Source organism: Urocitellus parryii, chromosome 5 (genome assembly GCF_045843805.1).
Source record: "Urocitellus parryii isolate mUroPar1 chromosome 5, mUroPar1.hap1, whole genome shotgun sequence".
NCBI classification, from domain to species: Eukaryota; Metazoa; Chordata; class Mammalia; order Rodentia; family Sciuridae; genus Urocitellus; species Urocitellus parryii.
The window spans coordinates 6,670,567-6,686,005 of NC_135535.1; the positions used below are offsets into that span (position 1 = coordinate 6,670,567).

Consider the following 15,439-nt stretch of genomic DNA (forward strand, 5'->3'; position numbering starts at 1 on the left):
TTTTGGCTGTTGTGTTTTCCAGATATAGGATCCAAGGTGGTAATGTTTTCTCATTGGCCGTTTGTTCTCTGTGGGTGTATTTCAGAATGATTGGGGTTAGGGTGTTGGCTGACTTCATGTCAGTGATTGGGGAAGGAAAAGAGAAATTCTTGCTTTTGCCATCTGCCTCCCAAGTGGGGCTGGGACAGCAGGGCCACTGTCCCTGGGTGTGTGGGGCGTATGCTAGGGGCTGGGCTCTGGCTTGTGGCTCTTGCCATGTAGAGTGAGAATGTGCTCCGTTTACAGTCTTGATTGTGAATTAGTAGCCTGATGAGGATTTGAACTTGCTGCGCTTTCATGAATGGATTATAGATCCCAGGATACAGGAGCTTTCCTCGTTAGAGAATGTCATGGAAGTTAACTGCCACAGAGTGGTTTTACTATTTATTATCTTTTTTAGGGTTAATTTTTGTTGATTTTTGTTTGATTTATAGTTAACCTGTTTTGTAATTTTTTTTCTTGTTCTTCATCTCTTGACCTTTGTGTCATTTACCTGAGAGGGGGGGAAAGGGTGGTGGTACAAATGGCACTGTTAGTTTATATGGTAATTGAAAGTTTATAAATGTATTGTGGGACTTTTCTGTGAGTCAGCAACGTATACTAACTTCATTTTTGCAAATGATAAAAGTGGGACTTATAAATTGTTCACGTCATAGAAAAAGTGGCAAAACTGGGAAGCATTTAAACTTAGGTTTCCCAATTCCAAATGTAGTACTTTTTCCAGAGCATCACGCAGAAGAATCAATAGAAAACAAGTTCCATAGAGGAAGTAATTGTACCTTGTTAAAATAAAAGCATATTGCCTGTTTTGCTCACTAAAATAAAATTATATATCCAGATTTTTTTGGGTAATTTTAATTTTTTGTTGTTGTAATTTTTGACATTGGGGATTGAATCCAGGGGCACTTAACCACTGAGTTACATCCTCAGCCCTTTTTTAAATTTTTATTTTGAGACAGAGTTTAACTTAAGTTGCTGAGGCTGGCCTGGAATCTTGTGATTCTCCTGTCTCAGCCCCCTGCGACACTGGGATTATAGGTGTGTGTCACCATGCCCAGCCTCAGATGATTTTTTAAGCCTGATTTTCTTAGTCTCTTTCTTCATCTTGCTTGACACTAGGAAAGAGAATAGTGCTTAGGACTCCCTAGAGCATCATGTCAAAGAAGTCCTCAGTTGAGTGTGTGAGGAGGGCTTTATGGCCCCTGCTCCTCACTTCTGCTGGGGAGAGACAGTAAACAGATGTCAGAAGTTTGTGCTATAGTTGCACTTGGCACCTCCCAGCTGTGCTGTGGCTGCCCTCCACCCGCCTTGTGCTGGCCTTGTGCTGAAATGGAAACGTAGATGGGTCTATGGCAAGGCCTTCTACACAGATCTCGTGCCATGGCAGCGATGCCTTTTTGTCTAGGATCTTCTAACCCCAGATGAATTTGCCAACTCAACATGTTGTTCTTGGATGCTCAGAGGTGACTATTTCTTCTTAGTTTGGAGCTGGAATTTTTGTTTGAAATAATCCTTTGAAGTAGGTATAGATGTGGACTTTGTATTTTCAGGTTTTTTAAAAAAATTTTTATTTTTTAAATTGTAGATGGACACAATACCTTTATTTTATTTATTTACTTATTTTTAATGTGGTGCTAAGGATAGAACCCAGTACCTCAAACATGCTAGGCAGGTGCTCTGCCACTGAGCTACCCCTCAGCCTCCTCAGTTTTGATTTTTAAGTGCGTAACTATAGAAGTCAATTTGGCTTATAGATGTTCTTAAAAGATTTAGAACATGGTTTTGACATATTTTGGAGCTGTGTTGAGTTTGAGGAAACAGTGAAGTTTAGAGTGAGCTCCTCACTCTTAGAGCCTGTTTCAGAGGAATTAATCATCCAGATGATATTCCTCCCATGTCTGTGTCCCCAGCCATACGGACAAGACCCATAAACTGTAAAAAGGTCCATTGGCTTTTATTTGGAGTGGACTAGACCTATAGATAACTCAGCTCTGCCATTGCTTCATTTGACAGGTTGACCTATGGTATTGGTACTTCCATTAAAATCAAGTCTGAATGCTGTGGTTGACTGCATTTCTCTCATTGTTATGCCCAAGAAGGCCAAGGATGCATTAAGATCACATTGTTTCATCCTCTTCTTTGAGATTATTGTTCATTTTTATTTTACTGTGGGTGTGTGTTGTTTGTAAATTCAGATGTGGTCAAGTTGGAATTAAAAAGAGCTTTTTAAAAAAAATATATTTTTAGTTGTAGTTGGACACAATACCTTTATTTCACTTATTTGTTTTATGTGGTGCTGAGGATCGAACCCAGGGTCTCGCACATGTGAGGCAAGCGTTCTACTGCTGACCCACAACCCCAGCTCCTTAAAAAGAGCTTTTTGAATTTTACACATATCTGATTCATTGGTTCCACATGTCTTGGAGCTTAGCTGTATGTAAAATAACTTTTAGGTTTGTACCAAACCTAAGTACTTTCTTTCAGGGTTCAGAGCCTTTGGAAAATAATTATCAAAACTCTTTAAAAAACCTTTTAGAATCCTTTTGATTTGCATTATTTACATTTTAAATAGTAACGTAAGCAGTTTTTGTCAGAAGTGGTGATCTGTTATGTTTATCCACTTTGTGGAAAGGTGAAAATCAACCTACCTCTTATGTTTTCAGTGAAAAGCAAGATTCCCAGCAGAGAATGAGGGAGGGATTATAGAAACCCCTTCAAACTATTAATTTCCTTCACCAATTAAACCTTTTGGATTTTTTGTTTTGGGTTTCATGCTGGGGCTAAAACCCAGGGCCTTTTGTATGCTAAAAAAGCATTCTACCTTGAGTTCTACCCCATCCCCAAACTTTCCATCTTCTTCTGTTAACTTTGCTTTTGTCAGAAGAAGAATTTGTATCATCAACGTAATTCACCCACCTTCTGAGTGCTAGCTGTGTGTGTCTGAAGGAGAACTAAGGTTCCATGCTGAGGTAAAAGTAACTGAGAGTAACTGCTGGCTCCAGTTCTTGCTCTAGGGAGATGTTGGGATTTGCTCTGGACTTTAAGGTGAATGGTATGTTAATAAAGCCAATATTGCTTAGGCAGTAGGAACAGCTTGAACAAGGCAAGGCTGCAAAGGGACATGCTGGGTGCTCTGGGGAAGTCCTAAAACTTGGCTGAAGCATAGTAGAGGTTGGGAGGATGCTTATGTTAGACCTGGGCTTCAATCCCCCAGCCTGTCTTCTTCAATGACCAGCTGTGTAAACTTGTGAGAGTTTAGTTAAGCTTTCTGAGCCTCAGTTTGCTCATTGCAGAATAGTTAATTACACCACAGAGTTAAGATTAAATGAAACTATGTTTCCTCGCATAGTTTAACCACTTAAAAACTAGTTGTTTAGGGTTGAGGCTGTAGTTCAGTGATGGAGCGCTTGCCTATCCTGTGGTGAGGCACTGGGTTTGATCCTCAACACCACATAAAAATAAATAAATTAAAGGCATTCCGTCCATCTACAACTACAAAAATGAAAAAGACTATTCTAAAAATAAAAAACTAGTTATTTATTTCCTTTTAAATTTTATTTTGTATCTTAAAATTGATATGTTGCTTAATCTGGTTTCTAGAAGATGATTGATTGTACATGACCTGCACCAGCACGCTGGGTGCAGTGTATCTACTCGCCTAGTTTTCTTCTTCCCCACTTAAATTCTTTCCTTTCATTCTTCTTTTTTGACTTCTCTTCCTCTTAATCTCTTAGTGGTGGAGTGATTTGAACATTAATCTTATACCAAATCCTAGATTTTAAACCTTTTCTTGACCACACCAAATGCCTACCTAATAAATGCTACACGGTGCTACACTGACTTATGCACACAGACCCACAGAACTGAAGCAAAAGTTTCACAAAATAGTTATTGCACATCATCTCACTGTGAGTCACAGACATTTTATTCTATTGAATTTACTTTTTTGCGGGGGGCGGTACTGGCTATTGAACGTAGGGTCCACTGCATTTCATGGAGTGCTGTTCATGAAGATTGGATTTTCATCTGTGAAGGACAGAGAACACTGGTGCTCAACTAGTGTTTGTCATCTGTTTGTCGTTATCTCCAGCTCAAAATGCCCCAAAGACTTCTAATAAAGTCCACACTTCCTCTTTGGATCTTACTTCTTCATGGTCTTTCACCAGTGCTTATTCAGCAGTGCTGTGAGAGCTGGTAAGCTTTTCATGCACAGAGCCTGGATCTGGAGGTCCACTGGGTCCGAGGCCTGGAGCAAAGCCAGGCTGCCATGGAGCTTCCCATCTGTGGCCCCCACAGAGTGGAACTTGATTCACACTGTCTGGGTTGAGTCCATGCTGCCAATAGCTACCGAGACCAGGACAGAAGAGGTGGCCTCACTGAAGGAGGGTTTTGAGAGAAGGTTATTCCAGACATCAGACTAGCCTAGGCAGGGGCCTAGAGGTACGAAGCACATTTGGGAAATGGAGAGAAGTTTGGTGTCACTGGAGCAGGAGGTGTGAGATGAGGCCAATGAGAGGTGAAGGTGGAAGTTCTGTTGGTGTCAGAAGCTAAAGGGTCTGGAATGAATTCCATCCTCTGAACACTGGTATTTTCTCTGACTTCAACAAAATATGTCAAATATTCAGAAAAGCACAGGGACTAATGGTATCTGGGAACTTATAACTTAACTGATGTTCTTCCCCCTTCCTAGACACACCCTTCCCAAACACCATGCCTTTCCACCTTTGTTGTGACTGAGATTTGTCCTTGTTCTTACATAGCTGGAAAGCTGGTTTGGAAAAATTCCATTGTTGACTCAGTCTACACATGCTTGCATGTGTACACGTACTTGGCCCTACAGAGCCATGCTACCAGTGGCTGGTCAGGCTGCTTGGCCCTGACTCCATTGGGCTGAACACATATTCTGGCTGTCCAGCAGAGTGAAGTGTTACAGACTTTTCCTTGTACTTTGTACCTCAGAAAATCAACCACTTTTCCAAGAATCCCAGGTTTTATTTAGTAAGAAATGGCAGTTAGAAGCCCCAAAACTCTTATGTGTGTCACCTTGGTCCCTAGGATTGAGTATTTTCTTCTAAAACTGCCATGTATTTTGGGGGAGTGATATGTAGCTCTTTTTAATTCCCCTAGAGCTTATTTGTATGGATGTAGTGAGTTGGGATCTAATAATTATTTTTTCCTCCCTAAAAGGCAATGTGTTATCCCAACACCCCTTAATTCTTCTCTCTCTCTCGCACTCTCTCGCTCTCTCTTTAGTAATGTGAATGGAATCCAGGAGCACTTAACCACTGAGCCATATCCTCAACCCTTTTTGTTTTTTATCTTGAGACAGGGTCTCACTAAGTTGCTGAGGCTGACCTTGAACTTGTGATCTTCCTGCTTCAGCCTCCCAAGTCTTAACCCGGCTTTAATTTATTTTAATTATAATTTAGAAAGACATTTTGATATATGGTAGGGCAGATACTTCTGAACTTTTATAGTTTTCCAGATTTTATTGACTAATTTTACACATTTTCTTAGATTTTTCCTTAGATGAACTGTGAAATTAGTTTATCAAACCCTAATGGAAATTATGCGACAGATGGGCAGCTAGGGGTGCCATTGCTGGAAAGGTGACATGGTGGGGTGCACATGAGATGAGGCTGAAGAGCTTGGGAGATTGGTTATGTTGAGCAAAATAAGTTGGTTACACAAGCCTATAATATTTATTGAAGATAATGGGAGATAAGTTTCTTACTGTTTGAGAAAGGATATTACAAACATGGAAAGATGAAAGGCTCTGAAGAATCCTGAGGTATGGGATTGGAATTGGAAGTGCCAGCATGAACTCATGGTCTTTAACATATATAAGTTAAAAAAAATACACACACACACACGTATGTATGTATATATGTGTATATATATATATATATACACATACATGCATATAATACATACATATATACACATATATGTACATATGTTCACATGCATATATACATATAATGTATGTAACATGTAGTTGTAGGAGGGAATGTTTATGTTTATGCATAATATTTTCTGTTAGAAGCAGTGACATCTAGATCTTGGTTTCTAAATACTGTGTTCCTCTAAAGGAACCAAATGTTCTTGAAGAAGTGGCTGGTCCCAGGGTTGGGGAAGGGAAGGTCCAGATGAATCTGAAGCATCATTTGCCAGAAAGTAGGAGAGTTGTTCAAAGAATGAAACATGTCAAAAGGACACCAAAGCTGGTTCGAAGAGGTTTCACCACTGGGCAAATCTGAAACAATTTGAGTGTCAGATGAGGAAGCAAGCTCTACCTGTTAATAAATGTAGAAGGAATAACAGATAAAGAGTATCACTCTTTGGCAACCATCATAAAAATGATGGATTCCTTTGGGCGACAACAATGGGTGCTGACTGTGGTGGATATTTTACAAAGAACAAGATATTGGCAAAATCTTAGAATTTCTCCAACAAAATGGTTGTTATGAAGAAGAATATGATAGCATTGCAGTGGAGAAACCTGTTAGACATATTAAATATGTTTACTGATTAAATATGATTAACAATACCCCTGGCGGATAGGATGCTATCAGTTCCCTCCTCAGTGTGGTATTGCTTCCAGTAAAGCATGGTATGACCTGAGTCTGTCATGAGGAAATGCAGATTAATCTCAGGCCAGGATTCATCCTATAGAATGAAAGGACTGTGCTCTGGCAGGGACATGGAAGTCAGGAGAAGATAGGAATTACTGCAAATTAACAGGCACTTATAGACATGTAACTGGATGGGATGGTGGACCAGAAAGGAAGAAAAGACCTTGTTGGGGCCATTGACAGAATGCAGGTGGGGCCTGTGGGTTAGATGGTAGTACAATGTCAGCATTGATTTCCTGATATGGAGACTTGCATGTTGGTTTTGTAGGAGGGTGTCCTGGTTTTTAGAACTCTTCACTGGAATATTTAGGGGTAATGGGACTTTATGTCTTGATCAGGAAACACTAGTGACATTGGGTATGTGTAGATATGGTAGCAAGTGATACACAACACTGAATTGGGCAAGCTTGTTTTAGAGGTTATATGAGTACCTTGAACTTTGCTGTACATTTCAGTTTTTTTCCCTCATATATGTTAAGTATATGTAGGCAAATGCTCTAACACTGAGCTATATCCCTAGCCTTTTTTTTTTTTTTCCTAATTTTATTTTCATGAGACAGGGTCTCACTAAGTTGCCCAGATTGGCTCCAAATTTGCAATCCTCCTGCCTTAACCTCTCAAGTTGCTAGGATTAAAGGTGTTTGCCCCCATACCAGGTGCTAATACTTCTTTATTCTGATTGGAAATCATAGAGTTTTACAAACTAATCTGTGAAAACTTCTTTATGATAATGGCCCATTCTGTCTAGATACACTGTGTTCTTCTAGTTTGTCTCATTTTGAATTCTTCTGTGGGCTCTTCAATAAAGTTCATAATTTTTATCATATAGCTTTTTCCTAACTTACTTCTATTTTGGATTAGTCTTTGGTAGGTAACGAATTTTAACTCAATTATATTTAAATGAATTATAAAGTGAAATACACTTTTTGGGGCCGGGGTTGTGGCTCAGTGATACAGCACTTGCCTCCCATGTGTGAGGCCCTGGGTTTGATTGTCAGCACCACATGTAAATAAATAAAAGATCTATTGGTAACTAAAAAAAATATGAAAGAAAAAAATTTTTAAAGATACTTTTTGCCTATAAGGGGCAGCCTTGTTTATTGTCTGCAAAGATTTAAAATTGTGTACTCATGTAACCTTTAAATGAGAAAGAAAATTCAGTGCTATTTCAAAAGCCTTGAGGTACAACAATTAAAAAATTTCCCTAGGGATCCCAGCTAGCACCTGTGATGCCACTGGCCTCACCTTTCTCCTGCCGCCTGGGAACTGTGGGCTGCCTCGAACTGCACAGATGTAATCATAGGAAGTAATCTTGGGATGCCCCTGAGTGTAAGACAGTAGCCCTTGAGTGGGATGGGGCCAGGATGGGGCCTAGCCTCTCTGCCTGTCTAGGAGCAGATTTGTGCCATTTCCCTGTAGAGTCACAGAAGCTTGGAGTTGATTGGATGCTTCAGCCTCTTGGTTGTTTGAGATTATGTCTAAAAATAGGCCTGCCCACTGTGGGGTGGAATTTAGCTGTTTTTAGGCCTGATTTCTGAAAAATAGCTCGGAGCCAGTGATTCTGTGAGCACACCCACTTGGGCACCAGTATCTAAGGGTGTACTCAGTGTTGGCTCTGGGTTCCTAGAATGTGGTTCTGCCTGGCAGGTTCTTCCCTCTCCTTCTGGTCTCTGGGTTCATGGAGTCTCCTGTGTCTCCTTTTCTTCCCCTTGGACATAGAAGTGCTTTGCTGCCGGTAGGAACAGGTAGAGCAGAGATGCTATTGAGGTAGTGTAAGGGGTATAATTTTTAAATGAGATTAGTGAAATTTTAAGTGATTTTTTTCTACACAAATGTTTGTGTAGAAAAATCACTTAAAATAGAAATAAGAGAAATACACCCACAGTCCTCCCACTATGGATAGTTAAAAGATTTTCATTTTTCCATGACATTCCCTTTGGTCTGGGCCTAAGTGAATGCCTAATTTTTAGATAGTGTAATCATTGCATAGGTGTGAGTTCATGTGCTGCTCTTCTTCATCTGATAAGCATTTCCATGGTGCTAGAATCTTTGCAGTACTTTATAATGTTATTTTATATATATTTAGTTGTAGATGGACCCAATACCTTTATTTTATTTATTTTTATGTGGTGCTGAGGATCGAACCCAAGGCCTCGCACATGCTAGGCGAGTGTTATACTGCTGAACCACGGCCCCAGCCCCATGTTATTACATTTTTATACCTTTATATATTTTTATATGGTGCTGAAGATTGAACTCAATGCCTCACACATGCTGCACAAGCGTTCTACCACTGAGCCACAACTGTAATAATTATGCTTCATTTCTTTGAGAGAGGATATACCATAGTTTGCTTAATCAAGTGATAGAGATTGTTGCCAGTTTTTTTTTTTTTTTTTCCTCCTTACAGATATCACTGGAGTTGTCTGGTATTTGGGTTTTCTTGGGTTGTTTTGAGATTTTATTATCAATTTGTTTCTACAACAAGTTGTAATGATCTTTGTTTCTTTTGTTATTTTTTTAGTTGTGGATGAACTTATTTATTTATTTATTTATTTGTATGTGGTACTGAGGATCAAACTCAGTGCCTCACATATGCTAATGAGCAAGTGCTCTGCTACTGAGCTACAGTCCCAAGCCTGCTTTTTTTTTTTTTAAACCACTTCATCCTTACCTCACCAGTAGGATAAAATCTTGAATAGTTTTACAGATTTTTAAAAAAACATGTTTTAGTTGTTGATGGACCTTTATTTTATTCATTTATTTACTTGTGGTGCTGAGAATTGAACCCAGTGCTTCACACATGTGAGACAAGAGCTCTGCCACTGAGCCACAACCCCAGCCCAGTTTTACAAATTTAATAACTGTAAATTTGTGCTTTCCCTTTTTTCACCTGCATGTATTTAATCATGGTAGAAGGTGTACTTTTTTTTTTTTTTTAACTGCTTATGTGGTTGATTCAATGTTTTTTTTTTTTTTTACACCCAAAGAGTAAGCTTCTTATATCTGCCAGCTTCTGGTAGATTTCTTGCCCCCTAGAAAAGAACAGGTATGTGAGTTCCAAATGAGTTCATTCTTTACCTGCTTTCAGGCTCCTTTCTGGACTTCCAAACTAGGAAGCAGCTAGCACCATTAGCACATCTTTTTATTCTGAAGGCCAGTTGTACTGAGATAGCTATCAGTCACTGAGGAAAAGCTAGGCTCTGCCCATGTGCAGACTGGACTTAGAATATGAAATATCAAATCAAGTCACTGGGCAGATTTGTTTCTGATATTCTCAGTATACATGCACATGAAACAAATGATACAGATATATTTGGTACAAGCAGGTAAACTCAGTTTCAGCAAATTTCAAGATTCCTTTCTAGAATTTTTCTAGAATCTATTCCCAGTCTGTGAGAGTAGTAGTACCGTCCTGCTGCTGGTTCAAGGAAGGCTTCTGTCAGTCTGGGATTCTGGGGTAGGCAGTTCATATCTCACCTCTCTATTTACTATGGATGTTTCATTTTATTAACTTCTTTGAGCCTCAGATTACAAAGGGAGTGCTAGCACATCTTAGGTCCAGGTGAGGGTTAAGTACATTAACATTTATGTAAAGCACGTGGTAGAGTGTATGGTGTGCTAGGCATGCAGAAACATGATGGCCAGTTATTACATTCTGACCCAGGTGTTTGTCACAGTTTTCAAAAGCATGGATTTGAGTGTTCCTTGCCCAGTTTGTGGTGCAGTGAAAGAAAGGATCATGGGCTTAGAATCAAAAGAATTTGAGTAAAAGAGTATCAGTTCCAACTTATCCTAAAAGAGTAACTTTTGGAAAATAACATAATGTATCCTGGGTTTTTACCTCCACACTCTAATCAATTAACTGATATGTAAAATCAGGGGCCTGGGATTGTGGCTCAGTGGCAGAGCGCTTGCCTAGCATGTGTGAGGCGTTGGGTGTGATTCTCAGCACCACATAAAAATAAAATAATAATATCGTGTCCATCTACAACTAAGAAATATTTTTAAAAATGTAAAATCAGATAGTCTGACATGTACAAGTTGCTTAGTAAGTAGTAATTATTATATAAGTAGCACATGCCTTAGGTACTAGTTAAAGGTAAAGGCACTTTACTAAGTTTGTTTTCACTAAGTGAGGTAAAGGCAGCAATTCTTTGCTTTAAGGAAGATTATTGAAATCACATTGCAGCATCTATTAGGATTTTGAGAGTCACGTGACCTGGAAGGAATTTATGGGCCTAGGGATGATTCAGAGAAGGTCCCAAGGTGAGAGGGGCACAGAGGAGCCAGAAAGGCTTGCTGGAGAGGGTGGTGAGGAGCAGAAGCAGGAAGAGGACAGAGGATGACAAGGCCTCTGCAGAGGCAGTGCAGCTCTTCTTTTCTCTTCTGGCTGCCTTGTGCTGGGACAGAGAACTTTGAAGGCATTCCAGACCAGAAGGGTGAAAATTGCCATGATGGGAGTGGAGAGGAAGAGGACAGATATGAGAAAGGGGTGTTGTGACTAGGCAGCATCTTCAGTGTGAAGAGTCAAGGTAAGAGATGAGCTTGGGCTTATTGTACAAGAGCTTCTGGCTCTGGAGGATTGTGGTTTTCCTTTAGGATAGAAAGCTGAGGTGGTTGAGGAAAGAACAGCATTATCTTTGTCACTAAAAATGAACTGGTGACTGCCTAAGAATAAATAAACCTTGCCATTTTTATAGAAAATTATTCCTGCTACAAGTAGTACTGTCCAGAGTCATTTCCTGTAGAAGTGACTGATTAGTCTCCCCATTTCCAACTAAAGAGGTTTCTCCCCCTTACTTTCTGTCTCTCTGTGGACATTAAAACCCTTTCTGGAGAGATACTGGCCAAATTATATTGTTATATTGTGTATTGTGTACATGTACAAATATGTAACAACAATTCTCATAAGTATGACAACTGTAATGCACCAATAAAAAACATGGGGCATGGACCCCTTTCTGTATGGTTAATGAGTCCTGCAGACCAATGTGGCCAATGACACCCACTCTATCTCTGGTTCAGAGTCTACCTCCTGCTAGCTACTGTTTTTAGTGTCCCTTCCAGTTTTGAGCCTTGGGCGTTTTTTTTTTGCAGCATGGCTGTGTGCTTTTGTTTGACATTTCTAGATATTTTGTTGAAGGAGGATTTCTAGTCCCTGTTGTATGCCATGTTGCATGAAATAGAAGTCTCTTACTCCTCAAGACATAAAATAGTGTGCTCTGAAATCCTAGGAATGAGGATCTTTATCAGTCAGGGTCTCGGTGGAAAACAGATGGCACATTCACACTGGTAACTTGAGGAGCATTTAATTGTATCATTGAGAGTTCATTCAGGAAAAGAGAAGCTTCCCATTCCAGGTATGAAGGGTTTTAATGCAGAAATTAAGGGTTGACCCAGCCTTGGAAGAACTGGGGTTGGGGAGTTCAGATAAGCTTGTCCTGCTGATCTGACTCAAGGGCCACAGTGGGTGTTCTCATGAGCTCCTGGGGCAGCCACTATGACAGTTCAGGTCTGCTGTTGCTGCCTCTAGGGTATATCCACCACTCCTTTTCATCTTCCAAATCTCATGCTTCTCTTTTCAAAGTCTAACCCAGAGCCATGAAGGAAAGAGAGCCTAACTTCTGATGTGCATAGGAGAACGTGGAAGGGGGTAATTGTGATGCTGAGTTGATGGTGCAGATTTTTATAATAAAGGGACCGGCTGAGCAGGATTTGGGGAAAGAATAGGGAAGAGCTGAGTCTTCTGGCCTGGTGTTCACAGGAGTTGTTACCACTTCTTAGGCTAAAAGAGGAAGAAGTATTTCGTGTTGCCAGATAGCTGACAGAGCTGTGGCAATTGGAAATCTTCACCTGTCCAGGTAACTCCAGGGTAGGAGCCCAGAAAATAAACACTTCTGTCTCACTGTCTCCAAACTGGGTGAGAAGCCAGCTGGTGGCAGAGCTTGTTGGTAACCAGTAGGGTGCCCCCCCACAGGGCATAAAATTAGGAGGGAGGTGAGTGAGGATTGAGCCTTGGGGGCAGACAGAGAATGTCCTCTGCACAGAGGCCATAACCAGAAGCATATAGGTTGTTGATAACTTGAGAATGGGAGCATTTCTCAAAGAAAGGAAGGGGAATCAACAGGATGTCAGTGGTTAAATTCCCAACAAAGGAGGACAAAGAGAACATGGGTACTTAGAGGAACTCTCTTGAAGACAGTTTGGATGATTTTGGGGAGTGGGATGGTATTGACCCTTTGAAGGCAGAATATATAGAGGTTAATGTTGGTTTTCTATAAGATGGCAAGATTGTTGGCCTTCCACCAGGATGGAGATTATGGCCACAGCTGGGGTGGTGGGAATGTACAGGCATGTTTTAGACATCAGTACATCTTCACAGTCTGTGCAGAAAGTTCAGAAGATGTCAGAAAATTAGGATAGGGAACACTGGTAAACCGCTTTTTTAAGTATGTGTGAAAATTCCCTATAAGATGATTGATTTCCTTTGAGGTTGCAAATTTTCTTTACCACATATTTATATTCAGTCAAACAAGGGAATTCAGGCATTTATCATTATTAATCATAGTTCTTTAAAACTGATCACACTTGGGGCTGGGGTTGTGGCTCAGTGGTAGAGTGCTTGCCTATCATGCACAAGGTGCTGGGTTCAATCCTCAACATGACATAAATGTAAAATAAATTTTAAAAATGTAAAATTACACTGATGCTTTTTTTTTTTCCCTAAGGGTGGGATAGTATTGAGGTGATCTCTTTTTTTTTTTTTTAAACTTTTTTTTTTTTTTTAAGAGAGAGTGAGAGAGGAGAGAGAGTGAGAGAGAGAGAGAGAGAGAGAATTTTTAATATTTATTTTTTAGTTCTCGGCGGACACAACATCTTTGTTGGTATGTGGTGCTGAGGATCGAACCCGGGCCGCACGCATGCCAGGCGAGCGCGCTACCGCTGAGCCACATCTCCAGCCCAAGGTGATCTCTTATGCTAATGGTAAAGTTACAAATACTCCCAAGTTTACCTTTCCTATTGCTGGTATATTTGGTTTCCCTAATTGCTGTACTTGGAATTGCAGATAAATAAATAAACTAACTAACTTGCAACCACCTTTTGGTACTCATACTTCATGTATGTTAAGAATATTTAGTGTCAGGGCTGGGGTTGTAGCTCAGCGGTAGAGCACTTGCCTAGCATGTGCGAGGCCCTGGGTTCACTCCTCAGCATCACATAAATAAAATAAAGGTATTGTGTCCAACTACAACTAAAAAATGAATGAATGAATGAATAAAAAGAATATTTAGTGTCACTGGAACCCTTCAGGAACTATTTGTTATCAATTTATTTTTCCTTTAGTCAACAAACTAACAATAGGGAGAAGGACATCATACAGGATAGGGAATTTACAGGGAAGGGCCTAGAATAGATCCAAGGAGAAATTATCCCCACATCTGTTTTCCCCATCTGGAGAAAGAATTCTCAGTAACCAGATAGCCTGAGGCTGATGTTTAATCTAAAGTGGCCTTTAACTTGTGTTGGTTCCTATTGTTAGAGATAACTGGGCTAACAAGGAATCAAACACTCAGAACAGCTCAGAAGTAGCTCAGCAAGGCAGACTTTCCTTCTGCCAAGGTGTGTGCTCCAAACAGTCTAAGCAGCACACTTGGGTGGGCAGTTTACTTGTTTTTATCCCTAACACAGCACTGTCTCCTTGGTCTGATAGGAGCAGCTCAGGGTTAAGATCTGTGTGATAGGCTAATTTTAAACTGGAGAGGGTAAAGGCAAAGGTATAGTTAATGTGGCTCCGATTGGACACAGGTTGGAAAGTTCAAAATGGCCATGATTAGATCTTACATCCCAATTAAGGCTAAATACTGTATTCTGAAAATGGACCATCACACTTTCTGTTTCTCACACTGTTTAGAAAGATACTGAGCACCTTTGTTTATGCATTCAAAACTTCAGAAATCTGATTTTATTTGCAGAAGAATTGTTTAACTTGTATTTAGAGATTATCTCTCAAGGCAACATTTCTTTCCTTCAATTGCCCAGATTTAGTGTTTTTGTTAAGTTTTAGCCCCCGTTCAGCCTTCTTTTATCACCTAGAGAAGAATCCTCGTGCTAAGAACTAGAGTAGAAGAATCCTGCAAGGAGGAGAAATATGCATGTGGGTGAACTTGTTCATGACAGCCCTAGAAGTGACAGAGGAGGTGAAGAACCAGATGGGGCAGGCCTGGAGGTCTGTGGGAGAATGCATGCACAGGCTGACCCTGACAGGACAGTAGTATCTGTTACTTTCTATGTGGAAGACCCTCTGGGTAGGGTAGCATTAAGAACTGGCTGTCAGCCCTGCTGTTTTTGGAGCTTTGTGAACTCCATGCCTTAGTTTTCTCTTCTGTAAAATCAGGATATTAGTGTTGTGATATTTAAATGAGTTAGGTCACGTTAGAGTCGGAACAGTATCAGACATTATAATGAATGCTGAAGTAGCTGTAGCTATACCAATAGAATACCTGTCTACCAGATTTGTTGGAACAGAGAAACAGCAGTCCATCCCAGAGGCCTTGATGAGTATGAGAAACAGTTTTCTTTAGATTTTTTTTTTTGGTGGGGGGGATATGTGAATGTTTAAAGATGGCTTTGTGTCATGTGACTATATTATCAGACTTAATACTTTAGATATAAGCTATTTCAGGAAGAAGTGTGTCAGGCTTTCAGAGGTTGGAGTCACTGATCATCTTTCATTATGATCCATGTTTACTTTCTGAAGTCTT

General features: G+C 40.2%; 1 protein-coding gene across 6 annotated transcripts in view; it reads left to right on the top strand.

Moving 5' to 3' along the window:
• The window catches only part of Tcf20 (transcription factor 20), a 102,972-nt gene that overhangs the window by 23,242 nt on the left and 64,291 nt on the right, over window positions 1-15,439 (top strand). The window contains exon 1 of one of the 6 annotated variants that reach the window (XM_026394295.2): window positions 13,626-13,642. The exons of the other annotated variants lie outside the window; for them this stretch is intronic. The gene's annotated coding sequence lies outside the window, so the exon portion shown is untranslated. Of the gene's footprint in view, window positions 1-13,625; window positions 13,643-15,439 lie in introns of those variants that run through there. 6 annotated transcript variants of the gene reach the window in all.